This window comes from Ovis canadensis, chromosome 4 (assembly GCF_042477335.2).
Source record: "Ovis canadensis isolate MfBH-ARS-UI-01 breed Bighorn chromosome 4, ARS-UI_OviCan_v2, whole genome shotgun sequence".
Taxonomy (NCBI): Eukaryota; Metazoa; Chordata; class Mammalia; order Artiodactyla; family Bovidae; genus Ovis; species Ovis canadensis.
The window spans coordinates 123336390-123348858 of NC_091248.1; positions in this window are offsets into that span (position 1 = coordinate 123336390).

Here is a 12469-nt window from a genome sequence, read left to right on the forward strand (position 1 = left end):
ACTGGAAAATGCTCTGGGCATAGTTCATATTTTTGGTACACTGCCCAAGGTAAGAGGTGAGGTATAGGATGAGAAAATGCTGGAGAGACTTTTGGTTTATATTGTAAAGGGTAGAGAGCAATTCAAGGAAGCACAGAATAGATCCTAAGTCTAAATATGAGGAAAGATTCAGAGAAAACAGAAATAGAATTTCTTTGTATGCAGTTTAGGGAAATAGATGTGCATGTTGAAAAAAATCAAGTAAAGAATGAATTCTCATACTAATACTTGAGTTGGGGCTAAAAACAGAGATCTCATTAACAACAGTGGAAGTCAGTAAGTAAAGGGCTTATATTTTCAATCATTAGAAAAGTAGTAACTGTCAACCTAGCATTTTAGAGGGAATACACTTACCAAGAATGAGAAGAACAACACAGTTTCAAAAAACAACAAAGGAGTTTACTATTAAATGCCAGTTTCAAAACAAATTTACAGAGTGTACTGTGTAGGATAGGATTCCCTGCTGGCTCAGACAGTAAAGCTTCTGCCCACAATGCAGGAGACTTAGGCTCAATCCCTGGGTCAGGAAAATCCCCTGGAGAAGGAATGGCAACCCACTCCAGTACTCTCACCTGGAAAATCCCATGGATAGAGGACGCTGGTAGGCTACAGTCCATGGGGTCGCAGAGTCGGACACCACTGAGTGACTTTCTTCTCTTTTCAGACACTTTCTTTTGCTTTATACTGTGTAAGATACAAAGAGTATATACTGTGTAAGATGGAGAAGGAAATGGCAACCCACTCCAGCCTAGAGAATCCCATGAACAGAAGAGCCCGGAGGGCTGCAATCCATGGGGTCGCAAGAGTTGAACACGATTGAAGTGATTTGTGTGGATCACAATAAACTGTGAAAAATTCTGAAAGAGACGAGAATACCAGATCACCTGACCTGCCTCTTGAGAAATCTGTATACAGGTCAGGAAGCAACAGTTAGAACAGGACATGGAACAACAGACTGGTTCCAAATAGGAAAAGGAATACGTCAAGGCTGTATATTGTCACCCTGCTTATTTAACTTATATGCAGAATACATCATGAGAAACACTGGGCTGGAAGAAGCACAAGCTGGAATCAAGATTGCCGGGAAAAATATCAATAACCTCAGATATGCAGATGACACCGCCCTTATGGCAGAAAGTGAAGATGAACTAAAAAGCCTCTTGATGAAAGTGAAAGAAGAGAGTGAAAAAGTTGGCTCAAAGCTCAACATTCAGAAAACTAAGATCATGGCATCTGGTCCCAACACTTCATGGGAAATAGATGGGGAAACAGTGGAAACAGTTGCTGACTTTATTTTTCTGGGCTCCAAAATCACTGCAGATGGTGATTGAAGCCATGAAATTAAAAGACACTTGCTCCTGAGAAGGAAAGCTATGAGCAACCTAGACAGCATATTTAAAAGCAGAGACATTACTTTGCCAACAATGGTCTGTCTAGTCAAGGCTACGGTTTTTCCAGGAGTCATGTATGGATGTGAGAGTTAGACTATAAAGAAAGCTGAGCACAGAAGAATTGATGCTTTTGAACTTTGCTGTTGGAGAAGGCTCTTGAGAGTCCCTTGGACTACAAGGAGATCCAACCAGTCCATTCTGAAGGAGATTAGCCCTGGGTGTTTATTGGAGGGACTGATGTTAATACTTTGGCCACCTGATGCGAAGAGCTGACTCATTGGAAAAGACCCTGGTGGTGGGAAAGATTGAGGGCAGGAGGAGAAGGGGATGACAGAGGATGAGACGGTTGGATGGCATCGCCGACACAATGGACATGGGTTTTGGTGGACTCCAGGAGTTAATGATGGACAGGGAGGCCTGGCATGCTGCAGTTCATGGGGTTTCAAAGAATCAGACACGACTGAGCAACTGAACTGAACTGAAGTGATTAAACCACTACTGTGTAAGAAGCGTGATCAAGATTAGAAAATTGGAGATATATGAAACATGGTGAGAAAATAAATTGATGTGGAAAATTTAAGCAAGTATTAATTATTTTTAACTACATAAAATAATTATGTCTTAGTATTGATAGAAGAAGACATTGAAATACTTTAATAGTAAGGAAAGTAAAAGTGAAAGTGGAGTCACTCAGTCGTGTCCGACTGTTTGCTACCCCATGGACTGTAGCCTACCAGGCTCCTCAATCCATGAGATTTTCCAGGCAAGAGTACTGGAGTGGTCTGCCATTTCCTTCTCCAGGGGATCTTTCCAAACCACCCAACCTGGTGTCCTGCATTGCAGACAGGTGCTTTACCATCTGAGCGGCTCAGATGGTATAGTAGGGGGGATTGTAATAAAAGATAAGCATTCTAAATTTCTTACATTTTTCAGGAGAGTAAAACATTGACTAATTATATAGACTTCATTCTATGTAATGCACGTATTACACTTGACTAAAATAACTTGATAGAGTGAATTTCAGTGGGGTAGTGAGATGCAATATTAATAAAAACAATAATTTTATTGTGTAAAAAGGTAAAGTTACAGTGAAATAAAAAGAGCAAATATGAATGTTTAACATAGGTGCAATATTTCTATATATATTACCAACTACAATAACAGTAAATAGGTAAAAGTCTTCCATTAAAAGACAAATCTATTTAGGTTAGTTTAATAAAACACATATGCTTAGTCACTCAGACTTCTTGTGACCACATGGACTGTAGCTCAGCAGCCTCCTCTTAAATGGGATTCTTCAGGTAAGAATGCTAGAGTGGGCAGCCACTCCCTTCTCCAGGGGATCTTCTCAACCCAGGAATTGAACCCAGGACTCCTGCAGCTCAGTTGGCATAGAATCTGCCTGCAATGCAGGATACCCCAGTTTGATTCTTGGGTTGGGAAGATCCCCTGGAGAAGGGATAGGCTACCCTCTCCAGTATTCTGCCCTGGAGAATTCCATGGACCATATAAGTCCATGGGGTCGCAAAGAGTTTGACACGACTGAGCGACTTTCACTTTCACTTCACTCCTGCATTGCAGGCAGATTCTTTACCATATGAACCACCAAGAAAGTTCAATAAAACATATATCGTCTTCTAAACAACTCGAGTCAAGGGTGAAGTATAATTGTCTATAAAAATATTTAGTAATAAATGTAAATAAACTATTGATCAAATGCTGAAATGATGCTAAATATTTTATGGGGAGGTATTTACCCTTAAAATGCTTAACCTTGCTGCTGCTGCTAAGTCGCTTCAGTCATGTCCGACTCTGTGTGACCCCATAGACAGCAGCCCATCAGGCTCCCCTGTCCCTGGGATTTTCCAGGCAAGAGTACTGGAGTGGGTTGACATTGCCTTCTCTGACTTAACCTTAAAATGGCCCAAAATTAATGAGCGAAGTTTTATGTTAATATATATTATAGAAACCAGTCAATCTTAAAGGAAAGCAACCCTGAATACTCATTGGAAGGGCTGATGCTTAAGGTAAGAGCTCCAACACTTTGGCCCCCTGATGCAAATAACACTGGAAAAGACCCCGATGCTGGGAAAGATTGAAGGCAGAAGGAGAAAAGGGCAGAGGATGAGATGGCCTAATGGCATCACTGATTCAATGGACATGAATCTGGGCAAACTCTAAGAGATGGTGTGGGACAGCAAAGCCTGGTGTGCTGCAGTCCATGGGGTAGCAATGAGTCAGACAGGACTTGGTGATGAAACAATAGCAGTATTACAGAAACAGAAGGAATCTAAATGACATAGAAGAAAGAAAGAAGAGTGACAGCAGAAGGAATAAAGTGGAAAACAATCATAATATAGAAAAGACCAAGTATTATGCTAGTGCTTTGAACTGATTAAAGAGAAGAAAACATTAATAAATGAAAATGAATAAATATAATAACAATTTATTCTGTAAAAGAGGACATACCTACTGATGTTGAAGAGATGGGAAATGTTAAAAAAAAAAAGTTATAATTTATGTCAGTAAATGTATGAACTCTGTGAAGAAAAGCTTTTTAGACCTTAGTAAAATGAAACTTACCAAAGCTGACTGTAGATGAAATAGAAAACCCACAATTTATAGCCATCAATGAAATTAGTTCAGTATTTAGATGTGTTACCTCTAGGAAATCATAAGACTAATAAACATTATTTATGTCAGTCAATTGTGATAGTTAGACTTCAAATCCTAAGTAAAATTTTCCATATGGTAGAAAATTGGGGAACATTGTCTAATTTATTTAAAAATGCTAAGATAACTTTGATGCAAATCCAAATAGGGGCAGTATAATAAAGGAATAAAATAGATTAAACTAAGTCAGGGTAAGAGGATAAAAACCTAAACCAAATATAAATAAATGAATTGAGTAAAACATAAAAAATAAATACATCATGAATACTTTGAATAATATTAGTTTAATGTTAGGTAATAATAATAATTTAAAAAATGTAATCTACATCAAACCCCTGGAGGAGGAAATGGCAATTCAATTCACTCCTGCCTGGAGAATCCCATGGACAGAGAAGCCTGGTGGGCTTCAGTCCATAGGGTTGCAAAGAGTCAGACATGACTGAACATGCACATACCAGATGAAATGTTTAGGAGAAAAGCCTAAATTTCCTAAAATAGAGAAGTGTTCCACTGCTATATTTTAAATGGATAACCAACAAAGAGCTACTGTATAGCAGATAGAACTCTGCTCAGTGTTATGTGGTAATCTGAATGGCAGGGTAGTTTAGGGGAGAATGGATACATGTATATGTAAGGCTGAATCCCTTTGCTGTTTACCTGAAACTATCACAACTACTTGGAGAAGGAAATGGCAATCCACTCCAGCACTCTTGCCTGGAAAATCCCATGGATGGAGGAGCCTGGTAGGCTACAGTCCATGGGGTCCCAAAGAGTCAGACACACAACTAGTTAATTGGCTATAGTCCAATACAAAATAAATTTAAAAATATAATAAAACTGGAGAAATGTTTTAAAAAATAAAATGGAGAAGTGTTCAATCAATTCAAAATGAATTTAAAAGTAAAAAACAAAAATTTACAAATTCATTGGAATTGTTTTAGCTTTATAAAGGAAATCTATAAAAAAGTTACAGCAAATGTGGTATCTAATGGGGAAATACTGATAGTTTTCTTTGGATCAGGAAGAAGATAAATATGCACACTTATCCAATTTCTATTTAACATGGTAGAAATTTACAAAAGAAGACTATAATAATCACATAAATATAGTACCATATGATAAATAAAATATGGCTTGAGAGAAAAGAAACTAATCATATGCAGATGTTAAAATTTTTTATGGAGAAATATAAAACGATATTAAAATATTTTATAGAATTAAACTTTATTAAGATTGTTAGAAACAAAATCAATATGCCAAAATTTACATTTTTATGTAAAAGAAAAAAAGCTAGAGACTGTAATTTAAAACATATGATTTTAAATAACAGATTACTTGCAGTACCTGAAAAAAATCGAATAAAAATGTTTATATTTTTATGGAGAATATAAGATTCTACTCTATGATAATAAAAATAGCTTAATAATTAAGAAATATGGAATGCCATGGATTGGAATATTTCGTATCATCAGGATATTCAGTTCAGTTCAGTTCAGTTGCTCAGTCATGTCCAACTTTTTGCGACCCCATGAATCACAGCACACCAGGCCTCCCTGTCCATCACCAACTCCCGGAGTTCACTCAAACTCACATCCATCGAGTCGGTGATGCCATCCAGCCATCTCATCCTCAGAGTCTTTTATTTTTTTTTTTAACTTTATTTTACTTTACAATACTGTATTGGTTTTGCCATACATTGACTTGAATCCACCATGGGTGTACATGCGTTCCCAATGACTCAACTCTTCCCATGAGGTGGCCAAAGTACTGGAGCTCCTTTCTTTATTATTATTATTTATTTATTTACTTTACAAGGAGTTTCAGCTTCAGTATCATTCCTTCCAAAGAACACCCAGGGCTGATCTCCTTTAGAATGGACTGGTTGGATCTCCTTGCAGTCCAAGGGACTCTCAGAAGTCTTTTCCAACACCACAGTTCAAAAGCATCAATTCTTTGGGGCTCAGCTTTCTTCACAGTTCAACTCTCGCATCCATACATGACTACTGGAAAAAGCAAAGCCTTGACTAGACAGACCTTAGTCGGCAAAGTAATGTCTCTGCTTTTCAATATGCTATCTAGGTTGGTCATAACTTTTCTTCTAAGGGGTAAGTGTCTTTTAATTTCATGGCTGCAGTCACCATCTGCAGTAATTTTGTAGCCCAAAAAAATAAAGTCTGACACTGTTACCACTGTTTCCCCATCTATTTCCCATGAAGTGATGTGACCAGATGCCATGATCTTCATTTTCTGAATGTTGAGCTTTAAGCCAACTTTTTCACTCTCCTCTTTCACTCTCATCAAGAGGCTTTTTAGTTCCTCTTCACTTTCTGCCATAAGGGTGGTGTCATCTGCATATCTGAGGTTATTGATATTTCTCCTGGCAATCTTGATTCCAGCTTGTGTTTTAATTCTCCCCAAACTCATCTACACTTAATGAATTTTATTAAATGTCCTAATGGTTTTGTGTATTTGAGGGAGAGAAAGAGTGCTTGAACTTGACATGCTGATTCCCAGGTGTATATAGAAAATTCAAGAGGTGAGAATCTAAGGAACTCTTGTAGGATAAAAGCAAAATTTGGGGAATTTCTCTTAAGGACTTTTATATTTTTAAGGGATATTAGTAAATAAGGCAGTGATGTATTAGTAAATATACTGTTCAGATTTTAGAGCAATGAAATGGAGCATACAATGAGACTCCAGAAATAATGTAATGCAACAGAACTAAATGGCAGAGCCAATCGGTGAAGAAGTAACTGGCTTTTCAATAGATGACTCTGGATCAAAAGATAATTACACACACACACACACACACACGTAAAGTTCAACCTATATAGTTAATATATATGAGAACCTTGCACCATTCACAAAAATCTAACTTTGGGCAGATTACATAGTAAAATATGAAAGATAAACCTAAACTGCTATTATAAGAATAGGTATATTAGCTCATTTAATCCTCAATAAACATAGTGTTATTTGTATCTTTTGTTATTCACAATTTATAGATAAGCAACTTGAAAATGAGAGAAATAAAATATCTTGCTTCAAGTCATGTAGCAGTTAAGTCCTGAAACCAGAATTTAAACACGTGCTGTTTGTGTATAGAGTCAATTTTGTTAGCTATCTTGGCCAAAATGCATCACTTTGATACCTTGTTCAATATAGAATTTTGTAACTATATTCAAAACATGCAGGAAAAAATGGTAAATTTAACTACATTGAGATAAAGATAATAACATATCTTCAATAAAAAGGTCTATAACCAAGAAGAATATATTTGCAGTAATTTTATGAATTTATTATCCAGAGAAGTTAGATTCTATGAATCCCCTAAAAAGAAAAGACAAGCACTTGAACATGAACAGAATAGACATTTTCTAGGAGGAGAAAACAAAAGAGAATTTCAAAATTCAATAGCTATGAAATGCCATTTTACTAACAGTTTACAAAAATTATAGAATTCCTACAAGAGTAAATATTGTGAAGGTGTGAAACAGGAAGTCTCATTCCCTCATGGTAAGAGAATAAACTAAGCTAACTGTTCTGGCCACCACTTCAGCATTTCCTTGAGGAGCATAATGGCCCAACAATACCAATGCTCTGTGTGAGCAGACCAGCCCAATAGAATTAGAACACAAACCACATACGTAATTTCAGATTTTCCAGTACTAGTCTTATACAAGTAAAAAGATGAAGATAACTTGACAAATATTTTGACTTCGTATTTACAAAAGGTTATCTTTTCATGATGCAATCAATATAAAATTGTTAACAAGATAGTTCACATTTTTGTCCTGCATTTGAAATCCACATCTCAGCATAGACTAGCCACATGTCAAGTGCTCAAAAGCCACACATGGTTAGTGCCTACCACATCATATAGCACTGCTCTAGATAAGCTTGCCTCAGATTTTAAGGTGCTTACAAGTGCCATGGAAATCTTGATAAATGGAAGATTCTGATTTGGGGGTCTGGACCAAGTGTTCTGAATTTCTGATAAACTTTAAGTAATGCCAATGCTTCTTAGTACACTAGTTACAGTTGACTAGCAAGTTTGTAGAAGACATACCAGGAAAGGTGTACAAGGATATTCACATTACGATGCTCATTTTAGCAAGGAAAAAAAAAGAAAAAGGAAACAAGTCAAATGTCCATCACAGAAGAAATGGTAGTATTACACTGTAGAACTCAATTTAACAGGGAAAATGAACCTTAGTTGCAAGCATGCATGTAACAACATTAAAGTAAATAACATATTGTTTAAAGATATCTTCATTCACAAGAAAATTAAAACTAAAATCAAGGAAATTATTATCTGCGTGCCCACATTCATAGCAGCATTATTCATAGTAGCCAAAAAAGCAGAAATTGCCAAAATATCCACTGGATGAATGGGTAAACAAAATGTAGTCTGTATGCATGATGGAGTATCATTTCAGGCTTATAAAGGTAGGATATTCTGACACACACTACAATGTGGCTGAAACGTGAAGACATTATGCTAAAGGAAATCAAAGACACAAAATGACAAATAGCACACGGTCCTACTTAGATGAGGTTCATGCAGTAGTCAGTCTTCCAGAGATGGAAAGTAGAATCCTGGTTACCGGGGTTGGGGAGAAGAGGTGGGGAGTTGTGCAATGCAGTGTTGTTTTCAGTCTTACGAGATAAAAACAGTTCTGGATTGACTACACAGCATGAGTGAACTTAATACTACTGGACCATATATTTAAGTTGGTCAGGTTGGTAAATGTTACGATATATGTAGCTTATCACAATTAAACACACAAAAAACAATAAAATTATTAATGTTAAATTCAGAATAGTAGTTTCCTTTGGGAGGGTGGTGTTTCAGAAGCAAAGATAATTTTCTATTCCCTAAACAAATATGACTACTTTTGTTAACTTAGCTATACAAATACATCATGTGAAATATTACATAATACATTTTTAAGAATGGTGGGAGTTAGAAGTTGCTAATCAGAAACTATGCTTGCTTCCCTTTAATTTGATAGATGTTATTTTTGACTACTTTTTTAAAGATTTTTTTTTCTTTTTTCTTTTTTATGTTGGAGTACATTTGATTTACAATGTTGTGTTAGTTTCAGGCATACAACAAAGTGATTTAATTCTATATGAACATATATCTTTTTTCAGATTATTTTCCTATATAGGTTATTACAGAGTATTGAGCAGAGTTCCCTGAGCTAAAGAGTAGATCCTTGTTGAGTATCCATTCTGTATATATTAGTGAGTATCTGGGCTTCCCTGTTAGCTCAGTTGGTAAAAAATCTGCCTACAACTCAGGATCTTCAAGAAGATCCCCTGGAGAAGGGATAGGTTACCCACTCCAGTATTCTTGGGCTTCCCTTGTGGCTCAGCTCGTAAAGAATTCGCCTGCAGTGTGGGAGACCTGGGTTTGATCCCTGGGTTGGGAAGATCCCCTAGAGAAGGGAAAGGCTACCCACTCCAGTATTCTGGCCTGGAGAATTCCACAGACTATAGTCCATGGGGTCGCAAAGAGTTGGGCATGACTGATAACTTTCACTTTCACAGTGTGTATCTAATATATATAATCTTGTTATATATTCATTATATATGAATGTTAACCTTCACCTCCTAGTTTCTCTCTCCCCCTGCCTTTCCCTTTCGGTAAACACAAGGTGTTTTTTTTTCGTGTGTGTGTGTTTTCATTTTGTTTTGTTTTTGATGCCTGTTTCTGTTTTGTAAATATGTTCATTTTAGGTTCCACATACAAGTGATATCATGTGATATTTGTCTTGACTGACTTCACTTAGTATGATAATTGTAGGTCCATCCATGTTGCTGAAAATGGCATTATCTCATTCTTTTTATGGCTGAATAGTGTTCCATTGTGTATATGGGTCAATCTTCTTTATCCATTCCTCTTGTGATGGACATTTGGGTTGCTTCCACGTCTTGGTTACTGTAAACAGCACTGCAATAGACACTGGGGTGCCTATACCTTTCAAACCATGTTTTTCTCCAGATGTAAGCCCTGGAGTGGGATTGCTGGATCATATGGTAGCTCTATTTTTAGTTTTTTAAGGAACCTCAATCTTATTCTCCGTAGTGGTTGTACCAGTTTACATTTTCACCAACAGTATAGAAAGATTCCCTTTTCTCCACACCCACTTCAGTATTTATTGTTTGTAGGCTCTTTTTTGGGGGGATTTTTAATTAATTAATTTTTATTGAAGGATAATTGCTTTACAGAATTTTGATGACGGCCATTTGATGTGAGGAGACACTTCATTGTAGTTTTGACTTGCATTTCGATAATAATTAGGGATGTCAGGCATCTTTTCATGTGCCTCTTAGCCATCTATATGTCTTCTTTGGAGAAACATCTATTTAATCTTCTGATTGAGGGTTTCATTTTTTTTTTTTTTTCACATAGAGCTGCATGAGCTCTTTGTATACTGTGGAGATTAGTCCCTTGTAGTTTGCTTTATTTGCAAAAGTTTTCTCACATTCTTTGGGTTGTCTTGTCATTTTGTCTATGGTTTCCTTTGCTGTGCAAAAGCTTCTGTGATAGGGCTGTGCCATACTGAAAGGAGCTTTGTTGTTGAATGTACCTGCATCAGTTTACCTTGTTTGATAGCCATGCTGTCTGTTAAAATTACACCTTCTCCATACCTCAGTTTTGCCAAATGAAATGTGCAAAATAATGCCCACCCTTTAGCCCCATCAGAGAACTGATAAGGTTTATACTACTGTAAGGAAGTGCGGTGACTAGCTCAAATATCTATGTTGCTTGCTTTTCCTTCCCTATGTTCCCTTGGAATATTATGTTCACTAATATTTTCTATTCTTGTAACAGCCAACATCCTCTTTTCCTAAACATGTTTTTGTGTTTTCCTGTACTGGAAAGGACATGCTCCATCTTCTTTTAAGCTGTAGTTGAGTGGTCTTAGTGCCAGTGGCTGGTGATGGCTCTTAATCATGCTGAGCTCAAGGCTACTGGTTACCTTGATCCAGATTGAAGTGTTTAAGGTTTATTGAAAGGAGATACTACTACTAGTACTACAAACAGTGTGAAAGCACGAATGCTTTTAATAACTGCAATGGGGAGAGGCGGGCCCAAGTGAAAGAGAGGCTGGGGAATTGTGGGAAATTTTGAAAGGCGAGGCAATGTGGAGAAAGATTTACCTCCATAAATGTTTGTGGAAGTTTGTTTCCTATGGGAAGTGTTAGAGATTTTATATTTTCTACTAGGTCAATAAAGTAACCTAAGTTTCCTTAAGACAAGCCATTATAGTTCCCTAGTAACTCCATAGGGCTCATGAGTACTAAAGACACCTTGAGGATTATAAGAACGACCACTTGGTGTTGTTTTGATAATTAGATAGCACATAGGAAGATAGCTAACAGAGCCATCTTGCAGTAGGTACTCATTTCACATTAAATTATAAATAAAACCCATTTATCTCAACCTGGTATGTGATGTATGAGAAATAGAATATTGAGCTATTGATATAAAATCTTTCTTTTACCTTTTTAATCCTCATAAAACCCCATGACATGGCCAGACACTTCTGTGTCTGGAGAAGGGAGGAAGCTGCAGGTAGTGGATAAATGGCTCAGGAAAGTTATTATAAAAATAAGAAAAACCAAAACAATCTAATTATGCAAACATTAGTGATCGTGGAGTTCTTTAAGTGAAGAAGACTACACGGGGGCAATGCACATCCTGATAAGCTGAAATAATGCATTGGAGCAGGGAAAATTAAAGACATCTTTTCATCATTAAAGGAGATAAATCCAACATACCTTAGATTTCTTGGAACTTTTATATTCTCTAGCCCCATAGAGATCATTTTCAACTCAAGATAATTTGACTGTGAAATTCCACCCACCAGTTATCCCCTACATAGAATGGTATGGGAACCAGTATCATAGAACTGTTAAGAGTCTATAGAAAGACTCTCTGAAAGTTGAAGTCCTGCTTTGCATTTTAGTAGCATGTGACATGGGACAAGCCACTTCAATTCTGCTTTTCATTCCTTCATCTATGAAGCGTTAAGAATGATGAGTACTTTCTGCATAGTGAAGCATTAAGAATGATGAGTACTTTCTGCATAGGCAAGGCGTGAGAACAAAAAGACAGTCTAAGAGAAGCCCATGGCCTGTGTTCTCTAAATTTCCCTATTTGTATTACCCAGTGAGCAGAAAGATTCTGCCAACACTTTGAAGGGCTCTTCAAATTAGAGCTGAAATCTTATAGTTCCCATAACTTCTACCGTTCATCAAGTCACTTCAGTTGAGGTTATTAATCTATTTCAGTTGATTGGCACTTGCACAGTAGTCAGATATTTGATTTATAATTTGGACTGAGTTATTGA